This window comes from Oryctolagus cuniculus, chromosome 1 (assembly GCF_964237555.1).
Source record: "Oryctolagus cuniculus chromosome 1, mOryCun1.1, whole genome shotgun sequence".
In the NCBI taxonomy this organism is placed as follows: Eukaryota; Metazoa; Chordata; class Mammalia; order Lagomorpha; family Leporidae; genus Oryctolagus; species Oryctolagus cuniculus.
The window spans coordinates 93,712,024-93,734,843 of record NC_091432.1 but is presented as its reverse complement, the minus strand read 5'-3'; the positions used below and the strand labels follow the sequence as shown (position 1 = coordinate 93,734,843).

At 47.3% G+C, this 22,820-nt stretch overlaps 1 long non-coding RNA gene across 1 annotated transcript; it reads left to right on the top strand.

Annotated features, from left to right (window-relative positions):
- Positions 1–617: 617 nt before the first annotated feature.
- Positions 618–7,913, top strand: LOC138850508 (uncharacterized). The gene is made up of 3 exons (XR_011390332.1): positions 618–747; positions 6,748–6,851; positions 7,886–7,913. It is a non-coding gene; the product is annotated as an uncharacterized lncRNA (long non-coding RNA).
- Positions 7,914–22,820: the final 14,907 nt, after the last annotated feature.

Sequence of the window (22,820 nt, the reverse complement as noted above, 5' to 3'; positions counted from 1 at the left end):
CTGTTCCTGTCCAGAGAGAGTGCATGAGAGCAGGAGGTGGAAAGCAGTCGTTTTTAGATTCCCATTGATTGTCTACTGGGCCTAGTGCATAGGCAATGATAGAAATGCTACGGGAGCATTGAGAAGTGAGTTACTTCCTCTTTCCAATTGGTGGGGGAAGATTTCCTAGACTAATAATTGTGGGCTTTGATCAGAAATTTCTCAAGAAATTTCAAGTAAACAAAAAGAAAAAAAATTTCAAGTAGAAACAACAGTATGTGCATAAGTATGTGAGTTGGTGCAGAAGCAAATGAGGCTTAAAAGTATGTTATCAGGTCGGGCATCTGGCCTGGAGGTTAGCACACTGCTTAGAACATCCACACCCCACACTGGAGTGCCTGTGTGCAAGGCTCACCGCCAGCTCCTGACCCCAGCTTCCTGCTAATGTAGACCCCGGGGAAGCAGACGCCATAGCTCTAAGTAACATGCGACTCTGTCACCCAGATGGGTGAGCTGGACTCAGTCTCCAGCTCCAGACTTCAGCCAGCCCAGTCCTGGCCATTACGGAGGTTTGGGGAGTGAGCCAACAGATGGGAGCATATTCTCATCCTCTCTCTCTCTCTCTCTCTCTCTCTCGCAAGGCAGACATAAAAGTGGGTTATGAAAGGGCTGAAAGGAGCTACATGGCGCGCTCCAGAGTTGGGCAGCAGTGTGGTGGCACCCTGGGAAGGGGATGTCCCTGGATAACAAGGGAGAACTGCAGTCTGGGTAAGAATGGGTCAGAGCCTGATTAAGATCAGTGCAGTGGGGATAAAGAAATACATTAAAGAAATATTTCAAGAATAAAATTGAGATTTGACTTGAGACGGGGTTGTGCGGTAGAGTTTGAAGCACTGAGTCAGGCAATGAGGTTTAGGCTTCAGAAAGGCCACTAGCTGCTGCTCTGTGGAGAGCAGTCGGACTCCTGGGTGCAGGCAGAGAGACAGAACCTGTTTACGAGAGCGAGAGCGCTGCTGCCTGCCCTATTTCAGCTGCACCGTGGGCTGACCAGGCTTTGGGGGGCCAGCTGGTTAACTTGCCTTTCACTCTCGTATTACATTGTTTCTGTGGAAAAAGTGATTGGAGTCCTAAACTGATTTTCAAACACACTTTTGGAACATTTCCCATGTGCAGTTTGGGACAGGCTGTTCTAAGAGATATGGAACAGAAAGTCAGGGCTTGGAGCAGCTTGAGTGCCAGTCTTAGTTAACGTCACAATAAGGACAAACAAGCAGTCTCGCATATCTGAAGAAATTACCACTTTGCTGCAGCAAATAAAATTTGTACTTTTCCATTCCTATTAAGTGATTACTACCAACTGGCTAGTTAGCAGGAACAGAGATCAGCTTTCACAATGCTTTCTTTGCCTGCCAATAAGTCCAGAAGCTATCCATTTCTAGTAAATAATAAAAAGTATATGATGACGGGAAATCACAGCATTCATGCTATAAAAATAAGTGGATGACGATATGGAAAATGAAGATCAGGTATAAACAGGTAAAGACAGAGGTACCCACTTGAAGGAAATGGGTCCTGTTGCCTTTGAGTTAAAAAAAAGAATATTTGTCATCGCTGGGCGAAAACAGTTTCAGGAGAAGGAATTGTAATTATATACACTGTTTATAGTTAAAACCTGTTCTCTGGAAGATAGATCTTGGCTTAATCTAAGGTAATTTATACTTAGGGGTTTTTACATACTGCAAAATATCCTGCCCCGCCCCTGGATCAGTCCCCACACAAGCCTCTGGCCCCAAGGCTAATAACTAGATTAAGTTACAATATATTCCAGATGGGGGCATGCTGGGCCTGATAAGGAAGGAAGGGAACCGCTCCAAAGAAGCTGCAGGTCCTAGCTCGCACGCATCAGCAGGAGCCAGGACACTGTGTTTGCAATTGCATTGAGGAGACCGGAACGTAGGATGGCCAAGGGAGAGTTTCAGTTTATCAACTTGAACCAAATATAGGATTTAACACCCAGGGAAAAAAGCCAAGGAAATGTTGCAGTTATGCTACCAGGATGGTTGCTAGAAGCAGGAAAAAACCAAAAGCCCCTAATTAGTGAGGCAGACAAGCAGGAAAGCAGAGGAAGCCACTAAAAGGTTCAGCGAAATGGGCATGCGAGTGACAGTGTACTATGGGAAGCCAGAAACACCCATCAGAGGAAGGGCTCATTCCCAGACAGATCCATCACCTCCCAAAGCACTGGCTGCAGCATCATGGCTAAAGTTTGATTGTGCTGCCTCCAAAATTTAGTGACAAAAAGCTTCAGAAAGTCCATGAGAAAATGGACTTAAAACAATGCAGACTCTCCGTGAAGTCTCTAAAGCCTTCTGTCCTTGGCGGTGTGACTGGCAGAGGGGGGCTTCTAGGAGGTGAGCAGGCCATGAGGGTTCCTCCCGCAGAAATGGAAGTAAGCCCTCCGTGAAAGATGCCTCATGCGGCATTTTGCTAACTTGCCCTTGCTTCTTCCACCATGTGAGGGTGGAAGTAAGTGTAGAATTTTGGCAAGAGGGGGCACGGGAACAGGGGCAGAGAATCTTAGAGTTTATTCCTGAGAGCTCATTTTTCAGGGGATGCCCCAGGAAGGTTTGTGTTGCGACGTTACACTCAGCGAGGGCCTGGACACCAGTCGCCCAAGGAAAGCTGCAGAAGAGCTGAGTCGGAGTCTTGAACATATACTGTGTGAAGACGATGTTGCTGAAACAAGAAGGGCCCTACTGCGCCCCTTTTTCTACATGGTGGACACTCCCTTAGCCTGGGCTATCAAAGCCTGGTCTACCTGCTTCTCAGGGAGGCAGTTTCTGTAGGGAATTAGACCTTCCCCGCGTCTCCTTTACCTGTCGCAAGGAAATAAAGTTTTCTTGGAGTTAACTCCCACTTACTCATTATTTGGTGCAATGAACCCCTTGTGTTCACAAACAAAGACATGGTGGGTGTTTCTCCCCTCCCGAGGACACAGTCCCCACCAGATAACCCAACTCCCAGTGCCTTGTTTTGGGACTCCAGAGCTGTGAAGAAATAAATGTCTGTTCCTTATAAATTGTAGCTATCAGGCATTTTGTTACAGTAGCATGAACGGACCAAGACAACTGCCAAGGTCAGCAGTAGCCCTTCTCTGCAGGCCATGGCTGATGGTAGGCAGTGCTGCTATGTTTGAGTGTGGTTGTCCCCTCCAAAACTCAGGCTGCGGTGTGACTGCCATTGAGTTGGTGCTGGGAGGCGGGGCTTTAAGAGGCGATGAGGTCGTTAAAAGGGATTGCTGTAGTTCTCACCGGCCTGAACTTTCTACTGAAAGGGCAGGTTGTTAGAATGCTGAGCTGCCCATCATGGTTTTTTTTTTTGTTTTTTTTTTTTAAGGTTTATTTATTTATTTGAAAGGCAGACGCAGGGTGGTGGGGGTGGTCTTCCATTCACTGGTTCACTCCATAGATGGCCTCAATGGCCGGAGCTGCACTGATCTGAAGCCAGGAGCCAGGCGTTTCCTCCAGGTCTCGCACAGGAGTGCAGGGGCCCAAGGACTTGGGCCATCTTCTACTGCTATCCCAGGCCATAGCAGAGAGCTGGATCAGAAGTGGGGAAGCCGGGACTCGAACCAGTGCCCATATGGGATGCTGGCACTGCAGACAGTGGTTTTACCCACTATGCCACAGCACCACCCCTCTCCCCACCATGTTCTGACTGCACCTGCTTGCCATTCTGACTCCCACCACATTAGGAAGCAGCACCAGGCTCTCTCACCAGCATCAGCCACCCAATCTTGGACACCCAAGCCTTCAGAACTGACAGCCATATAACACCATCACCTGCTCCCCCTGGCCTTTTTTTTTTTTTTTTTTTTTTTTTTGGTATGTGTACAATTTTTTTTATTTGAAAGGCAGAGTGACACAAAGACATATCTTGCATTCACTGGTTCACTTCCCAAATGCCTATAATAGCCAAGGCTGGGCCAGACCAAAGCCAGGAACCAGAAACACCATTCAGGTCTCCCACATGGGTGTCAGAAACCCAAGTACCTGGCCATCACCTACTGCCTCCCAGGGTGTACAATATTAGGAAGCTGGAGAGGAAGCCGGATAGGAAGCCGATGTGTGCTTTCCACTGTGACACAATCCATGGCCCCACAATCTTCTTTCCTTCACAAATTACCCAGTCACAGGTATTACGTCATCACAACAGCAAACAGACTAAGACGTCACTGGAGAGTAAAGATCAGTAACTGTCACAGGGATATTAGGAACCTGAAACAAGATGTGTGGAAGGACTTAGCTACTAAATAACAATTATTGTAGTCAGTGGCAAGATTGGAGGGGCAGCCAGGGAAGCTCAACCTATAAGGTTACAGAGAGTTAATAGAATGCAGTCTACCCAGAGGCGAAACAGATGAGTAACCAACAAAAGATAAACATAGGCTACCCAATCCAAAAACATTCAGGACAGATAAGGCACATAAAGGCAGTCAGCCCAACAGGAAGTCACAACCCTTTTCCAAGTTTCTGAACTGAGTCAGTTTTTCAACTTGGAGCCCATTGACCAAAGAAGGCATGTATCTAAGAGGAAAGATCCTCTGACACCATCGCACGTACACATGGTAAAGATTCTCCTGGCCCAAGAGATCAGAGGGCGTGCATTCAAGCAGTGGCACCCTGGAGAAGGAATTACCAAATATTTCAAGAACCGTAGGACACTGGGTCTGACTTGAAAAAAAAAAAGAAAATTAAGATTACTTAGCTAATTTATTTGCAAGGCAGAGTGACAGAGAGAGAGGGAAAAACAAAGAGAAATCTTCCATCCCCTGGTTCATTCTTCCAAATGCCTACAACAGCCAGGATTGGGCCAGGCAGAAGCCAGCAGCCAGGAACTCCATCTGAGTCTCCGATGTGGGTAGCAGGGATCCGAACACTTACCTGTGTTGCTTTCCTAGGGGTGCATTAGCAGAAAGATGGACTGGAGGGGCCAGTGCTGTGACGCAGCAGGTTAACACCCTGACCTGAAGAGCTGGCATCCCACATTGGCGCCGGTTCTAGTCCCAGCTGCTCCACTTTCTGTCCAGCTTGCTGCTATGGCCTGGGAAAGCAGTAGAAGATGGCCCAAGTGCTTGGGCCCCTGTACCCATGTGGGAGACTCGGAAGAAGCTCCTGGCTTCAGATTGGCACAGTTCCAGGTGTTGCGGCCAACTGGGGAGTGAACCAATGAATAGAAGGCCTCTCTCTCTCTCTCTCTCTCTCTCTGTTTCCTTCTCTGTCACTCTGCTTTTCAAATAAGTAATAAGTTTTTAAACGTATATAAAAATGCAGTTGTAAGAGTGGATTCACTGAGGAGGTGATATTTCAACAGAGTTGAAGAACGTGAGGGTTGGATGTAAAACAAACAAATTCAAGATTGACTCCAGGGTCTTTGGGTTTAGAACCCAGAGGATGGCATTGACCCTTCCTGAGATGCACAGAAGAGAAGACAGGGTTTGAAGAGCAGCTTGATACACACGTCTGTTATTCCAGGGAGAGCTCTGGCTGCAAATACATTAGGAGATGTCAGATGCCGTGAGACTGAATGCTATCCAGGAGTGAGTGAGTGTGCATGAGAAAAAGAGACTGAACACGGAGCCCTGGGGATAAAAGAAATGGGACGACAGCCAAGAGGGAAGACTGACAGTTTCCTACAAGACTGAGACAGGAAAGAAACAGGGCGCATAATATCAAGCCCCTATCGACCTGACACGTATCCAGCTCTGACCACAGGTCACTCCACCTAGTTCCAAACCAGCCATCAGTAAGGTACAGAAGACTCCCTAGTTTCCCCATTAGGGACTTCCCCAACCTCTGCATTGCAGAATAGCCCAGTGCAACAGACAGATGTGTGAACTTCCCAGGGAGATGGCACTGAGCAACACCACCATTTTGAGCAAGTCGTGTGCAAAAGCAGCACCTGTGCCTGCTCAGGACACCAAGCCAGATGCAATCCACAGTATCATGTATGGATGCAGATAAGCCAGATGCCAAGAGGGCACAACCACACCTCCCCAACCCAATAAAAACCCCTCTACTGCTGGCGTGGAGAGCCAGTCAGTGGAAACTCTTCCTGCCATGCCAGCTCCCTGGTGTCTTAGCATGAGCCCCAAATCAGCCTTGTCTGGGTCGAACATTGGCCTCTTGTCAATTTCTGTTTGCAAGAGAGCCAAAGAACCCAGGGTTAGTATCAAGGTCAGAGTACAATATAATAGGTTTGCTTGTGATAGAAATTTGATGAGTGTTGTCCTTGAGTGATGGAGAGGATGGGATCTAGAATGCAAGCAACGGTGTTGACCCAGAGAGCATGGGCAGCCCAGGAATAAAGGCACACACGCACGCAGGCGGGTCTCAGCAGAATGTGGAAATCCTGATTGCTTCTACTTGTTCAGTGAAATAGAAGAGAGGTTATCAGCCCAGGGTGTGGAGATGTTTAGGTGTTATCCTCTGTGGGACAGAGAGCCCCTGAGGCGCTTTGAGCAGGGTTAGAATGTGATCAGATACAGGTCTCAGGATTAAGACTCAAGGCAGTAAAGGTGGTGAAACAGGTCGAACAGTCAGACAGGGAGGCGATGCGGTGTCTTGATAGCGACTGCTGGACAGAGGGAAGTGGCAGAGAGACTTTTAGAATTTGAAAGGGACAGGGTCAGGCTTCCTAAAGTAGTTCCCTATTCTTCATCTCCTTACCCTTCTTTTCTTTTCTCTTTATTTCTTTGTTTGTTTACAGAGATCTCCCATTCACTGGTTCACTTCCCAGATGTCTGCAAGAGCGAGGAGTAAGCCAGGCTGACGTTGGGTGTGCATTAGCAGGAAGAAGGAAACTGAGCCGAGGTGATTCTCAGAGACACTCTGACACGGGATGTGAGCCTCCCAAGCAGTGCGATCGCCTTCCTCTTGTATCAGCTTTTCTTTCAGCCCTCAGTGGTATCTGATGGCCTAGTCTATGCTTAATGGTAGATGGACTGAGTCCCTCATTACAATTACATAGTACGCTAATGGTGCTGGGGTAGAGACTGTCTTGCTTGCTGTACTACCCCTTGCCACTAGAAACAATGGTTGCCACTTATTGGAGCTTGATAAACACATGCTAACAGAATGCGCATAAAGGACAAGGGAGAGGTTAAGAGTCCAGGATAATGTCAGAGTTCTGGTTTGGGGTCACTGGGTAATGAGTGGAAACATTTTGACAAATTCTGTAAGCTCCCTCACCACTTTAAAATTAGAAGTAGTTAAACTTGGAACAACTATGAGGCCCCAACAGTCCTTATATAAACAGCTGGCTTGGGGCTGGCGCTGTGGCGTAGCAGGCAAAGCCGTTGCCTGCAGTGCCAACATCCCATATGGGCTCCAGTTCGAGTCCCTGCTATGGCCTGGGAATGCAGTAGAAGATGGCCCACATCCTTGGGCCCCTGCACCCATATGGGAGACCCGCAAGAAGCCAGTGGCTCCTGGTTCCTGGTTCTGGGCTTCTAATTGGTGCAGCTCTGGCCATTGAAGTCATCTGGGAGTAAACCAGCAGATGGAAGCCCTCTCTCTCTTGCTTGCTCGCTCTCTCTCTGACTCTGTCTCTCTGTAACTCTGCCTTTCAAATCAATCAATCTTTTTTTTTTAAAAAAAAAAAAAAAGCTGACTTCCCGTTTTCTACTAGTCTCCCTGAGAACTTTCATTCTATCACTTACTTATAACTAAAAACACTCACTACTTACATAATACTACTAAGTAGTTACAACTAATAGATGAATATGATCATGGCTAACACTGTGAGACCGCTAACGATTGCCTAGGCATTATGACTATTTTACAAGCATTGACTCATTTGAATGAGAAAGGCACTCAGGAGACAGATCTCACTTCTTATTTTGCAGAAGGGAAAACAGAGGCCTGGAAGTCGAAGGAAATGAGAGACATGATCTAAATCCTGGGCAGTCCTCAAGAACCCAAGTTCTTCATCTCTGCACTATGTAACGGAGCGTGTGGGATTTAAGCAAAAGAGGACACTGGCACATGGACAGAGAATCTCTAAAGTAAAATCCCTGGAGCTTGCTTTTCATAGGACGTTTGTCCTCAGCGAGGCCAGATCACCACGAAGGACGGTTAAAGCTACAAGAAGCCAGCGCAGGTCAGATTCTTGAAAATACAATGCATGAAGATGTATCTTGTAAGCAGGAAGGGCCCTGCTCTACCCCTCTTTCCTACATCTGGGAGACTCCCTAGCACTCGGTATAAAAGCCTTAGCAAACTAGTTCCCAGGGAGGCAGTTTCCTTAGGAACTACAACCTTCCCACTGCCTGCTTCACTTGTCACAAGGAAAGAGAAGTTTCCCCTGAGCGACTCCCACTTGAGGCTGATTCTTCGGTGATACCCGAAGCCAGTGGACCCCTTGTGTCATTACCTTTGACAGCTGCTGAATGACTCCTAAACCCTGATGCATTATCTTTGGCTGCCATATTATCCCCAAACAGCAAATATTATCTCATGCAGTTTCCATCAATTGGGAATCTTGGCGTGGCTTAGCTAGGGAGTTCTGCCTTAGGGCCTTGGTTGCAGTCAGGATGGTATTGGGAGCCTAGGTGGCTGGAGGAGGAGCAGTGGCCAGCAGCCAGCTTCCTGAAGCCTCTCAGGACCCCCCATGTGCCCTCTCGGAGCCCATGAGGAAGACTGTCTCCCCCAAAGGAGCCGGGAAGGAGCCCAGGAGCAGAGGAGCCGGGTCATCAGCTAAAGCTGCCCCAGCAAAAGTAGAACTGAAGCCCAAAACAGCAGCAGGAAGGGCTCTTAGCAGACAGAAAAAGTGCAAACAGGGAGGGAAAGAGGGAGTGCAGGGAAAGCAGGCCCCAGGAGCTAAGCAAGAAGCTAAAGAAGATTTGCCTGAGAAAACAGAGACATGGGAAGGGGGTAGCTTCTGAAGAAGAGGAAGAAAAAGGCAAGTCTGGTGAATGTCATAGATGACGTCTTATCAGAGGCCCCCACTCTCTTCTTGCACAATCTAGAGGAATATTTTTATAAATATGGTTTTTTTTAGTAGCTCTAGAAACATTTTTAAGAAGAGGGAATCCCACCTTATCCCATTTTTTAGTGTAAATGATTTTTGAAGAAGTGAAGTAAACAAGAGGTTTACTTTTGGTACAACCGGAAAATAGTAAGATATTAAAATTGGGGAGGATTTCAGTGTCTTAGGCGGGGGTGGTTTTTACATCCTATAATGCTAAGCACACTAAATGGCGATTTGGAATCACAGTCATGCATTTAATGCGTCTTGAGTATTTTCAATTACTTCTATGCCTGCACCCTTGTTATTTAGCAGAATTGTTTCCTAAAGAAAAACACTCCTTGGGGTGGGCGTTTTGGCACAGGAGTTAAAGCACCACTCGGGACAGCTTCACCCACATCAGAGCACCTGGGCTCAAGTCCCCACTCCACTTCTCCCTTCTTGCTAATGTACACTCTGGGAGACAGCAGGTGCTGATGGCTCAGGTCCATGGTTCCCTGCCAGCCACGTGAGAGATCCAGATTGAGTTTCTGCCTCATGGCTTTGGCTTAGGTCAGCCACAGCTGTTGTGGGCATTTGGGGAGTAGACCAGCAGATGTTAGATCTCTGTCTCTGTTTCTCTTTCAAATAAATAAATAAAAGATTATTTAAAAAAGATTTATTTATTTGAAAGAGTTAGAGAGAGAAGGAAAGAGAGAGAGAGAGAGAGAGAGAGATGTTCCATCTGCTGGTTCACTCCCCAGGTGGCCACAATGGCCAGGCTAAAGCCAGGAGCCAGGAGTTCTGTCTGGGTTTCCCGTGCTGGTGGCAGGGTCCCAAGTACTTGGGCCGTCTGCCACTGCTTTCCCGGGTGCATTGGCAGGGAGCTGGATTGGAAGCGGAGCAGCCAGGCCACAAACCACAGACCTTTGCCCATATGGGATGCCAACATCCAAGGCGGCAGCTCAAGCTGCTACACAACAACACTGGCCCCCTAAATGAATATTTTTAAAAAGAAAAGCAAATCTTGATGGTTGCCCCGTCAGAACCACGGGCACTCTGTGGCATCTCTGGTTGTGGTGATGCAGCCTCCCTAATAACTGTGTTAATGTGCTGTGAAAGACTGGAAGTCAGAGCACCTGCTGCACACGATACTAACTTGGGAACTGCTGGGACTTACAAAACAGCTCATCAACGTTTGAAGATACTGGCACTTAATGTGCTCCTGAGGACAATTTACCTCCTAATTTAAAGCTGGAATGTTGGCCGGCGCCGCAGCTCACTAGGCTAATCCTCCGCCTTGTGGCGCCAGCACACCAGGTTCTAGTCCCGGTCGGAGCGCCGGATTCTGTCCCAGTTGCCCCTCTTCCAGGCCAGCTCTCTGCTGTGGCCAGGGAGTGCAGTGGAGGATGGCCCAAGTCCTTGGGCCCTGCACCCCTTGGGAGACCAGGAGAAGTACCTGGCTCCTGCCATCGGATCAGCTCAGTGCGCCGGCCGCAGCGTGCCATCCTCGGCAGCCACTGGAGGGTGAACCAACGGCAAAGGAGGACCTTTCTCTCTGTCTCTCTCTCTCACTGTCCACTCTGCCTGTCAAAAAAAAAAAAAAGCTGGAATGTCGCTGGAATAACCTTTAAAAAGAATCACAGATCACAGCTGTTTTGATTTGGGGTCTATACCTTAAGAATTGTGTATAAGCGAACATTTCTGTGTACTGATTCTCAACACAACCGATACAATCTCAATTATGAAAGAAAACGAAAAAGACGATATGAGGCCGAGCATCCTGGGGAGACCTGGCTGGGCAGGAGGAGCTGCTCCAGGGTGACTCCCTCACATACCTGAGAGCCAGGGCTGCTCGTCAGTCCTCCCCAGCGTGACTTCTCCACAGAGTTGCCTCAGACCAGGCGACCTGAAGGGCAGAAGCCACAACATGCTGGTTGTTTTTTTTGTTTTGTTTTGTTTTTTTGTTTTTTTGTTTTTTTTTTTTTAAGATTTATTCCTTCTTGTCCAACATCTTGCAAGGTGCAAGGTTGAGGTGGTCGCACCTCACCATGCTGCCCGAGGACGACAGGAAGGTGATGCCGGAAAGTCGGCCAAGAAAGCTAAAGACCCCGTGAGCTAATCTGGAGGCAAGGCCAAGAAGAAGTGGCCTAAAGGCCAAGTTTGGGACAAGCTCAAGAACCTGGCTTTGTTTGACAAAGCTACTTAGGACAAACTCTAGAAGGAAGTTCCCAACTACAAGTTTGGAACCCGGCTGTGGTCTCTGAGGCTGAAGACCCGCTGGTCCCTGGCCAGGGCAGCCCTGCAGGAGCTCCTGAGTAAGGACTTCTCAAACTGGCTTCAGAGCACAGAGCTCAGATAACTTACACCCGAAATACCAAGGGTGGGGAGGCCTGAGCAGGAACCGAAACCTTTCACCATGGATTTCTTGAATCTAAAAAGAAACCTGCCAGCCAGCCCAGAACCCTAGGCCCTGCCAGTTTCTGAAAAGCTCCTCATAGGGGTTGGTGCTGTGGTGTAGCAGGTAAAACCACTGCCTGCAGCACCAGCACTCCATTAGGGCACCAGTTCGAGTCCCGGCTGCTCCACTTCTGATCCAGCTCCCTACTAATGGTCCCTACTAAGCAGCAGATGATGGCCCAAGTCCTTGGGCTCCTGTATCCACATGGGAGACCCAGAGTAAGCTCCTGACTCCTGACTTTGGATAGGCCCAGCTCTGGCCATTGCAGCCATTTTAGGAGTAAACAAGCAGATGAAATCTCTCTCTTCAAATAACTAAACCTTTTCTTATTAAAAAAAAAAAAAAGAAAAAGTTTATTTATTTATCTGAAAGGCAGCGTTACAGACATCTTCCATCTGCTGATTTACTCCTCAGATGGCGGCAGCAATCTGGGAGGCAGAGCCCAGGAGACAAAAGTTTCTTCCGGGTCTCCCACATGGGTGCAGGGGCCTAAGGACTTGGGCCATCTTCCACTGCTTTCCCAGGCACATTAGCAGGGAGCTGGATTGGAAGAGGGGCAGCCGGGTCTCAAACCAGCACCCAATATGGGATGCCAGGGTTGCAGGTGGTAGCTTAACCTGCTGTGCCACAACACTGGCCCCCCACAATATTTTTTAATACTTGGTCTTCAAAGACACCCACCAGCATTATTGCATTATCCTACGGGCTACACAGGTCTGCTCTATTCAATGTGGGAGGTAACCGCGTTAAGGGCAAGAATCTTGGAAGCGAGAGTTCTTGGGACCATTCTGAAGGCTGGCCACCACAGCAGCCAATGAGCTTGAGCTCATGCCTGTCTGAATTTCCATAGGTAGAACATCCACATGTTCAATCTGGATTCCTGGTTCAAAATAGTTTCTTCTTCCGCGTTCTCTAATCTGCTTCTAGTCATCAAATCCAGGAATCTGTAAACCACCTTATCCTCAGACTACTCTCTTCTCTCTCAAATCTGTATCAGATCACTTGCTACATTCTGTCAATTAAAGTAATTTATACGTATCTTGGGATTTGAGTGATATTCTGATGTTTTTGCCTGCTTTGGACTGCACTGCATCCCTCCCAAATCCATAAGTTGAAGCCTCTGCCCTCAATCTGACAGTAATTAGAGACAAAGCCTCTAAGGAATTAACTAAGATTTAATGAGGTGCTAAGGCAGGTCCTGACCGCACAGGGCTTGGACTGATCTTGGACTTCCAGCCTCCAGAGCTGAGGAAAGAAGTTTGTGTTGTTTAAGTCACCTGGTCTCACTGTTTTTTGTTAGGGCAGCCTCAGTAGACCCATGCAATAGGAAACCAGAGACACAGTCTATAATCACTACTGTGATATCTTACTCCCACGTGTGAACAACACTGGTTACTCCTCTGACACCGGCTCATCCTGTGATGCTTCCTCCAAGTTCACATGGCTCTTGGTTAGCACAGTGTTTCTCCTGCGGCATGCTGCCTTACAATAATGTGTTACACAGGTGAGTGATCGCCAACCAAGTCTTGACAACTTTGAGGGAAGAGCATACTTTTTATCTTTCTGTCTGCTCCCTTCATAGTGATGTTGAAGCAGCATCCAAATGGAAAGCTGAAGTCGGCCGTGAAAAGCCTGTGAATTAATTGGAAAAAAAAAAAGAAAGAAAGCTGAAGTGAAGTCTTGCTAAGCAAGAGAGAATTGTGCAGTGTCTCTCTGAACACAGCAGTGAGCTCGATGTGAACTTCAGGAACCAGCTGACCTCTTGCTGTAGAATGTGGTGACCCCAGCAAGACTGCAGCCGAGTGGCAGACTTGCACAAGTGTGAGGCTGTCACCACGCTATGGTTTTCAGAAGTGTGATTGCTGACATTGTCATTAATCAGTTGGGATAAGCTTAAAACTGGTCCTGGCAGCTACTTGTGCTATGACCACAGGGCAACTGGTCTGTTCCTTGGGACCTTTACTTGATTTTATTTTTATTTATTTATCTGCATTTTATTTGGAAGACAGAGAGATGTTTCATCTGCTAGTTTACTCCCCCAAATGCCTGCAACAGTCAGCGCTGGGCTAGGCCAGTCAGGAGCCAAAGTCCACTGGGGTCTCCCACTTGGGTGGCAAGGATCCAAGTACTTGGGCCATCACCTGCCACCTCCTAGTGTTCTCATTAGCAGAAAACTGGATCCGAAACAATGTAGCCAGAACTTGAACCAGACTCAACAATATGGAACCAGGGCATCTCAAGCGGTGACTTAACTAATCACTTTGCCAAATGCTTGCCCCATTTTTGAACTCATTTAATTTTGATGACTAGTACGGCATTTTATTCAGTTAGCATTTGCCTGGTTCAAGCCCCAACTCTGCTGCTGATCCAGCTTCTTGCTATTGTGCACCCTGGGAGGCAGTAGTGATGGTTTGAATAGTTGGGTCCCTGCCGCCCCCATGGGAGACAGGGATCAAGTTCCAGCTTCAGCCTGACTCATTCCTGCCTCTCGTGGGTACTGGGGGGGAGTAAACTAGTGAGTAGGAGATCTCTGTCTATCTGACTCCAAGTCTCTCAAATAAGTCAATTTTATTTTTTTTAAAGATTTATTATTTATTTGAAAGAGTTACACAGAGAGAGGAGAGGCAGAGGGAGAGAGGCAGAGAGGCAGAGAGGGAGGGAGGGAGGGAGAGAGAGAAAGAGAGAGAGAGTCTTCCATCCGATGGTTCACTCCCTAATTGGCCACAACGGCCGGCTGCATGGATCTGAAGCTAGGAATCAGGATCTTCTTCCAGGTCTCCCACACAGGTACAGGGGCCCAAGCACTTGGGCCATCTTCTGCTGCTTTCCCAGGCCATAGCAGAGAGCTGGATAGGAAGTGGAGCAACCGGGTCTTGAACCTGTGCCCATATAGGATGCCAGTGCTTCAGGCCAGTGCATTAACCCACTGTGCCACAGTGCCGGCCCCTCAAATAATTTTAAAGAAAAGAATGCCCTTTACTTGATTTTCCTGTCCAGACCCAGATTTATTCAGACCTATCACTCGGTAAGCTGGTCTCACCTACTAGAACCCATTCTCTTCCGAGTTCTTCATATACCATCCCGTCCTCTAGCACTTGGATCCCATCTCCTGACAAAGATCCCTCGGCCCTTTGAGCTCCAACATGGAAGATGGTGGGAGGTCAGAGGGACACCTTGACTTTTAGCTACAATTATAGCCATGATCTGTGGCACTCATCAGAAAGAAGCATATAAAACTGCTTCATATATGTATATACATATGTTTACACACACACACATATATATACACACACATATATATACACACATGTGATTGGCATATATCAATAAGTCATAATTCAAAAACATACAAAATGTACATATGATTCAAACATATCATTTATAAAAAACTAGATTTAAGCTACCACTTAAATGCCAATTAGTAAGTAAAACATATTTTAAAAATCAGGAACATAAAAAGTCTTATAAAATGGATCCCTTTGGTGGCAAAGAGTTTAGAATATACTGATATTTCACACAGAAATTAAATACCTAAAATCCTTTTTGAAGTTGAAGATAAATGTAGAAAAGTGGCATCCAAAAGGGTCCTAAAATGGGCTTTAATACGAAACTAAAACTTTAAAAAAATAAATTTACATTTTATTTTGAAACATGTAACAAAACTATATAAAACAACTGTGTTGTATCTTAGTTTATAATTCCAGTAAATCATATACAGTAGTCCCCCTTGATCCCAGTAGATACCTGAAAACATGGGTAGCACCAAGCCCTATTTTTTTTCCTATAAAAATCGCATAGTTTATGAATTAGGCACAGTAAGAGATTAACAACAATAATTTATAAAATAGAGCAATTATAACCATGTACTATATTGTGAATGTGGTCTCTCTCTCTCTCTCAAAATGTCATTTTTCCCCTTTTAATTGTCTCATTTTAATTGCAAAGGCTACAACATAGTTTTAAAGTGGTAGAAAACAATGAACAATGTGATATTATTTTGGAGAGTGTTTGCATATGTCACTGTATAACCGTAATTTTTTTTACATCCCCCCTTAAACTTTTTTTTTCCTAGAGACCTTTTATTTAGGGTATACAAACTTCATGCATTTTACAAATACAACTTCAGGAACATAGTGATTCTTCTCACCCTATCCGCCCTCCCACCTGCACTCCCACCGTTCTTCCTCCTCCCTCTCCTATTCCCATTCTTATTTTTCAGTAAGACCTATTTTCAATTACTTTATACACATAAGATTTACTCTATACTAAGCAAAGAGATCAACAACTGGTATGGGCCAGCGCCGCGGCTCACTAGGCTAACCCTCCACCTTGTGGTGCCGGCACACTGGGTTCTAGTCCCGGTCGGGGTGCCGGATTCTGTCCCAGTTGCCCCTCTTCCAGGCCAGCTCTCTGCTGTGGCCAGGGAGTGCAGTGGAGGATGGCCCAAGTCCTTGGGCCCTGCACCCCATGGGAGACCAGGAGAAGCACCTGGCTCCTGCCATCGGATCAAGTGCAGCGCGCCATCCTCGGCGGCCATTGGAGGGTGAACCAACAGCAAAGGAAGACCTTTCTCTCTGTCTCTCTCTCTCACTGTCCACACTGCCTGTCAAAAAAAAAAAAAAAAAAAAAAAAAAACCTGGTATAAAAAAACAAACCCTATTCCTCAACAGTGGAGACAAGGGCTGTTCAAAGTCATCACATCTCAAAGTGTGAATTTCACATCTTTAGATTACCTATTAGGTCTCTATTAGTTACCATAGATCAGGAAGAACATTTGGCATTTGTCTTCTTGGGGCTGGCTTATTTCACTGTCTGATGTTTTCCAGTTTCAAACACAAAATGTCTTACTGTACTAAACTCACCCCTCTTCTGAGCTGATACGATGTCTATGTGCCCAGATGAAGTGAAGCGCATGACTAAGCACCTATCACACACCCTGACCCTAACTTTTGAGTCTGAGCTGAGACAGAAAAACTAGCAGGAATTTCTTCTTCCTTCTTTATAATTTCATGGATAGATTTTGTTATATCTTAATGTTAGCCATCGCAAAGCACACCAGACACTGGAGTAAGGGAAAGGGTTTATTGGGGAACACCCTACAGACCGGAGTAAAGGGGCGGCGAAGGAAAAAGAGACCATGTGTCTGGGATGGGGGTCTAATATAGTTTTTCCAGGGGGTGGGCAGTGAGGTAGGAATTAGCCAATCCCATTAGGTTGGGGGTGGAGCTAGGCACAGGTAATTTGGGCCATGGGGCTACCTGGCTTTCAGTAATGGCGGCTGGTAATGTGGCTGGTAGATCGCACCACAGATAGGAGACTGTGCCTGCGCCAGTTGACTAACAGATTTGTTCTTACTGTGGATCTTAATAATCTCAGTATATAGTTTATTTTTCCTCTTATTAAGTCAAGACTTTCACATTTTCATTGAACAGGAGCACTTTGCAACTTCTCTTTGGCATATACAAATTGCCAGTATCACTACTCTAGTGCTCTGGGACCATTATTAAGTCAAATAAGGGTGACTTCAACATGACCTCTGAAGAATACCCACAGTCAATGTGATAACCTAGAGGACTGTTGAGTGACTCAGGGGCAGGCAGTGTACACAGCTTGGATACACTGGACAAGGGGCTGATCCAGTCCCAGGTAGAATGGAGAACAGTGTGAACTTGTAGGCATCTCAGAACGGTGCACAACTTTCAATGTATAAGTTATTTTGCTCTGGAATTTTCTGTGTAATATTTCGGACAAACGTTGACTACAGGTAACTGAAACCATGGAAACCGAAGCCTCAGAGAAGGAGGAACTAATGCATTACTATTTTATTCATATCAATTTTCTATTTTTTTAAATATTTATTTATTTGAAAGGCAACATGGCAGAGGAGAAAGCGGAGAAAGAGTGAGAATGAGAGAGATATCTTCATCTGCTGGTTCACTCCTACAAGGGCCCACAACAGCCAGGACCATCCTGGTCTCCCACGTGGGTGGCGGGGCCCAAGAACTTGGGTCATCATGTGCTGTCTCCCAGGCACCTTGAGCAGGGAGCTGGATTGGAAGTGCAGAGTAGCCAGGATTTGAAACTGAGCTCCAATACGGGGTGCAGGCATCCCAAGTGGTGCTCCCTAACGCTTACCCTGATATCCCTTCTCTGATACTCATCATACTGCACCTGCCATTTTTATAAAAATGTGGGTGCACTTTGTAAGGCTGCCACAAAACACACCAGACACCAGAGTAAGGGAGAGTTTATTGGGGGAAACACAACAGACAGGAGGGAAGGGGCGAAGAAGGAAAAAGAGGGAGAAGGAGAGCGTAAGAAAGAAAGTGATCGAGAGAGAGAGAGAGAGAGAGAGAGAGAGAGAGAGATATCAAAAGACAGAGGAAGGGACAGATTGAGAGAGAGATTAGGAGACAGAGCGTCACATGTTCAGGAACAGGTCCTCTTAAAACTTTGCCGGAGGGGCAGGCAGGGAAGTAGGAGCAGTGAATCCCCTTAGGATGGGGGAGGAGCTGACACTGGTGGTTGGGCCAGGGGGTCATCTGACTTCCAGCAATGGCGGCAGGGCCTAGAGCCTAGGATGGTGTCTGGGATGTAGATCGCGCGACTGCGCCATTTTACTAACACAATTCACCAATTGTTTCCCGAGGTCCCTATTCATCATTTGTTCATAAAACTGTTCTTTTCCGAAGCTCTTACCTTGTTACCGTGTTTGCTGACTTGCCCCTCCTGTTTCTAGGCACTCTTGCCTTCCTTGTTTGTCAAAGGCTTTGCCATCTCCACCACCACTTTCAACGACTTGATGTAATCCTATATATTTGACAAGTCGCGCAACTTCACTTAGAAATCCGTTTGCGAGGCAAAGCAGCAGACCCAGAGCAGTGTCTGGAAGGCCTTCTGGAGAACACAGTATCCTGCTGTGTCTTACGGGGCTTTGATAGTGACCCCTCCGAGGGCCAGGACCCTCCACAAGCTGCAGGAAAACTTCGAGCGTTTAGTCGAACTCTCATTTTATACCAAAGACTCAGAGAAGGGAAAGAGTCATCTCAGATCACTGAACAAATTAGGGGCAGCTGAGGCTAAATTCCAGCTCTGCATTCTGCCCCTGCCCTCACAGCAAACAGTGGAGCTGGTGCCGACAAGACTCGCGCGCTCAGAACTTCCCCACCTGGAGGAACTGTCAGGAGGAGCCAAGTCACTCATCCCCAAAGCAGCTCAGCCATCCTCCCTGCGCAGGCGAGGCCCGGGCTGAGAGAAAACTCAAGCCTGCCCTGAGCAGCCGAGATGACACCACTGATCACTGGGTTTCAGCAGAGCTGGCAGCGCGGCTCGTGGCTAATCCTGCAAACTGCTGTTTCAAAAGCAATGTTCGGGGGCGACTCACTGGAATAAAAACAGAACCAGCTCACAGCTCCCTAAACAAAGGCAGGGGAACAGCTCCACTGACTTGTGCAGGCCTCCTAATCTCCCAAGGCAGCCTGCAAGCCCGGGCCTGAAGCCTCAGCCCTGCCCAGCCCCGGCTCATTTGGCTTTGTCTCCAGAACATCTTTCGGGAGCGGCTGCTCTTATGCAAGTCTGATAAGGCTTCTCATTGCCTCCCGGCTTCTCCTGCTCCATCCCAGCAGCGAGAGAGACACACACACGTGGAGGTGGGTGAGAAAGCAAGTTTCCAAAGAGCCTATCGAATCATATGGGTCTCAAAGAAAAAAGTTTTTTTTTTTTTCTCCCAACGAATAAAATTTGCTTTGGAATTAAGCCTAGCTCATGGTGGAGGGGGGGATATTAAAAGTCAATTCAATCCCAGTTGCCAAGAAAGAACTACTGAATCCTTCCGTGTAGAGGCTGAGAATTCAGAATTACTTGACTTGACCCCAAAAAATTCCAGGTAGGTTTTTCTTTTCTTTTTTTTTTTTTTTTTAACTCGACGAATTCTTCCTTTGACCCGCCAGCGACGCTGTGGAAGGTGAGGAACTCAGAGGCTCAATTTTGCCTTGCAGCTACGTGCTCTCTGGCCAGAGGAATCCTAAACTCCAGATGAGATCAGGCTAACTCGTTTCAAGATGCTTCAATGGCTCCACTCCCCGCTCTCCTTCCTCTCATCCCTGTCGTCGTCCGATTTCTTCACTAGACAAGGAGCTTCTTGAGGGTTATTTTGCAATTACATCCTCAAGTGCTTGGAATCTGGTAGGTAGACCCAGAGTAGCTATTTGTTGAATGAGGCTAAATTTAGAGAAAGAAAAGAAGCCAACACTAAGGAGTTCCTGTGTGCTAGGCATACAGATAGTATAGATACATCATTCTTTGAATCCTCAAACGCTGCAACACGTAAGGATCATTAACTCCATTTTATGAACACTGATACCGAATCTGCAGAGTTCAGTCCCTGGCGCAAGGTACACAAGCCCGTGGCAGCGCAAAATCGCCGCCAGCCAGGTACAGCGCCCTCTGCGGCAGGCGAGCGAGCGGCGCTGCTTCCTCTGACTGCCCTGCGGCCCCGGGCTGCCCGAGCCTCGCCGGGCACACATCCAAGCCCAGGCCCCAGTATGGGCAGGTGTTGGGGCGCAGACCCGCCCCCGCGGAGAGAGTGGCGAGGCCGCGGGGGCGGGGCGGGATTGGCTGCAAAACAGCGACACCTCAGTTCCAGGTGTGCAAACGCGAAGAGGTTAGAGGTGTTCGTGGCAAAGGAGTCGCCCCAAGTCTGGGATCCCCTCAGAAGCCAGACGGGCCGCGATGCTGGAAGCTTCTCGCTCAAGTCCGAGGGTGGTTGTAAACCCCTGTGTCAGGGCAAGTTGTTTTTTTCTAGACCCTTGCAGCTTCGCCAGGCTGTAAACAATGACTTTGCCTTAGAAGTTGCAGTTGGATAGAAAAGAGCTTGGAGGAGCCTTTTGAATTGGATGCCAAGTCTGCGCTTTTGAAGCTCCGCAGAAGTTTAACTTGAATCGCAGCCCAAGAGGCATCTTTTCCACCAGGGCTGGACACATCTCAGGGAGCTGGTGCTTCCGCGGGGAATGCTGACCTCCCCCTGAGCGGGAAGCTGCACTCCACGCTTCAGCCCTCTTGGCCTTGGGTTGATACTGACCCGTGTCTAGGGCGCTCTGGGTGGCCCAACACCCTCCGTGAGATTCAAAGCCCACCTGAGCATTTTCCACCCCAAGGTCTCGGTTCCCTCTCTGTTCTGCCTTTGCTTCTTGGACATCACCCGTTGGCTCCAAGACACCATTTCTGTCCCAGAAAACTCCCCGTTTCTCTGTCTACCTACCGGACTCTGAACTCCCTAGGTCACAGATTTCTGTGGGTCCCGTGTCAGGGCAACACCTGGCACGCGCCTGCAAGCCCGGTTGTGGAGTAAATTTCTTTGGCCGTCGTAAAGGGGACCTTCCCAAGTCTGTGAGTTGCCTCCCGGCCAATGAAGGACTTTTGCAGATTGGTTCAGAAGGGAAGGTCAATGCAGATAAGGCTGAGGCACGGGAAACCTCAGTGGCGGTGTCCTAATTTGATCTTCTGTATAATGGAGCCATTTGTTCAGCTTGGGAAAGCGGCGAAGCCCTGCGGATCACTGCGTTTTACACCTGTCCCTCCCCTCCCCCACCTTTAACACACGTGTAGATATAATATACTTTAGGAACTGGAACCGTTAAATTTTTATGTTCAATTACAAGACTTGAATCTTTTTTCAACCCCCTTATCTATATTTATAGGCAGAATAAATATTGGTTAGTATAGGAATTGGGGGATTGGTTGTTTAGATTGATTTATTGGAAAGACACAGTGACAGAGGCGGGGGTGGGGCGGGGGGAGAGAAAGAAAGAGGTCTTCCATCTGCTGGTTCACTCCCCAAATGCCTACAACAGCAGGGGCTGAGCCAGGCTGAAGCCTGGAGCCTGGAAATCAATTGGGTGGCAAGGACAGGAATACTTGGGCCAACATCCATTACCTTCCCAGGTAACGTTTCCAGGTGCTCTAGCAGGAAGCTGGATCCTGAGAAAGCAGCAGATGGAAGATCTCTGTCTCTCCCTCTCTGTCATTCTGCTTCTTTTTTCTTTTAAGCTTGATTTTATTTATTTATTTGAAAGGCAGACTGGCAAAAAGAGAGAAAGAGATAATGTCCTCCATCTGCTGGTTCACTCCTGAAATGGCCACAATGGCTGGGGCTGGGCCAGGTTGAAGCCAGGAGCCAGGAGCCAGGAGCTTCTTCTGAGTCTCCCATGTGGGTGCAGGGGCCCAAGCACTTGGGCCATGTAACTCTGCCTTTCAAATAAATCAATCTTAAAAAATATATATTTTAAAGTAACTTAAATATTCAAATGGCCATTACCTATTCTTGTTATATATTTACTTAATAATGTTTTCTGTCATTTCTCAAAACATTTTTGACACTTTTTCTTTGTAGTTACACCTCAAATATCCCAGAATTCTGGAAGCGAGAGGAGCAGTCATGCAAAATGCAGCCTTGGGGACCCAGCACCCCCTTCACGTTGCTTAAATTCACAATTAGTGGTTTTTTTCTTTTCTTTTTTTTTTTTTTTCACACAGAGTGGACAGTGAGAGAGAGAGACAGAGAGAAAGGTCTTCCTTTTCCATTGGTTCACCCCCCAATGGCTGCTGTGACCGGTGCACCGTGCCAATCCGATGGCAGGAGCCAGGTAATTCTCCTGGTCTCCCATGGGGTGCAGGGCCCAAGCACTTGGGCCATCCTCCACTGCACTCCAAGCCATAGCAGAGAGCTGGCCTGGAAGAGGGGCAACCGGGACAGAATCCAGCACCTTGACCGGGACTAGAACCCGGGGTGCCGGTGCTGCAGGCGGAGGATTAGCCTATTGAGCCATGGCGCCAGCCATAATTAGTGTTCTTTCAACACGAACAAATGAAATATCTGTTTTCTGACACAAAAAAGAATATCATTTTTGACCTTATTTTAACCAGAGGGAACACATGGTGTCATGTAACATGAACTCTAGATTTGGATGGAATTTTATAGAATAACCAATGCCCTTGATTGAACTAAGCTTCTCTTGCAGGAATTAATGCCAGCTCTTTTTGCCCAAATAACCACAGAACAGAGCCAAGAAGGCAGGTGGTTAGCCTCACTGTTAAGATGTCCTTGTCCCACATCAGAGTACCTGGGTTCGATTCCCAGCTTCAGCTCCTGATTCTAGCTTCCTGCTACTGCCTGGGAGGCAGCAGAGATGGCTTGAGTTATTGGTTTTCTGCCACTCCCGTGGGAGACGTAGACTGAGTTCTTGGTTCCTGGCTTCAAAAAACTATTTGATTAAATGGTTGAATACACTTAACTAAAAGTTATAATATTTTCAGATACAACATCTGAAAATGAGCTAATTGTTAGCCATCTGTTTCTCAGATAGACAGTATAGGC